Below are 595 nucleotides of genomic sequence, written 5' to 3' on the forward strand. Positions count from 1 at the left end.
ATATATATATATATATATATATATATATATATATATATATATATATATACGCGTGCGAAGTGCCTGTATGTTCTCACACAGACATACATACGCACACTCAAACTCACACACACACGCACACTCATACACACACTTGTATTCAAACAAACATCTAATAGATACAAGTGCAGTCTATCCTATCGCCGCAGTGACCGCACCATTTAAACTTTATTAGCACAGGTGTTGTTAAACCTCCGTGTGATCTAAACCAGGTAGGAGAGAATGTGGATGGGGAAGTGTTTTTGTTTACATACCCTTGTTGAGCCCATAGCACTGTAGAACAGGGGTGGCGTTTGGGTAGATGATGCTCTGACAGCCGTGATACTCCCGTTTCAGTGTTTTGGAAATGTCACTGAATCTAAGAGGTGTGAGGAGCACGATAGACATTTAAATATCTACCATATCTTGTGTCCGACGTTCAATGTATACAGAGATACGTGAGTTTTTATGTATGTATGTATCTATGTATGTATGTGTGTGTATGCATGCGTGCATGTATGTATGTACATATGTACGTACGTATGTATGAGTGTAAATATATAACTATATATATATA

The 595-nt window shown here is 37.3% G+C and overlaps 1 long non-coding RNA gene across 1 annotated transcript in view; it reads left to right on the plus strand.

Moving 5' to 3' along the window:
• Positions 1–595, plus strand: part of LOC128248332 (uncharacterized) — a 153,713-nt gene that overhangs the window by 131,269 nt on the left and 21,849 nt on the right. The gene's annotated exons all lie outside the window — the stretch shown is intronic.

Source organism: Octopus bimaculoides, chromosome 7 (assembly GCF_001194135.2).
Source record: "Octopus bimaculoides isolate UCB-OBI-ISO-001 chromosome 7, ASM119413v2, whole genome shotgun sequence".
NCBI classification, from domain to species: Eukaryota; Metazoa; Mollusca; class Cephalopoda; order Octopoda; family Octopodidae; genus Octopus; species Octopus bimaculoides.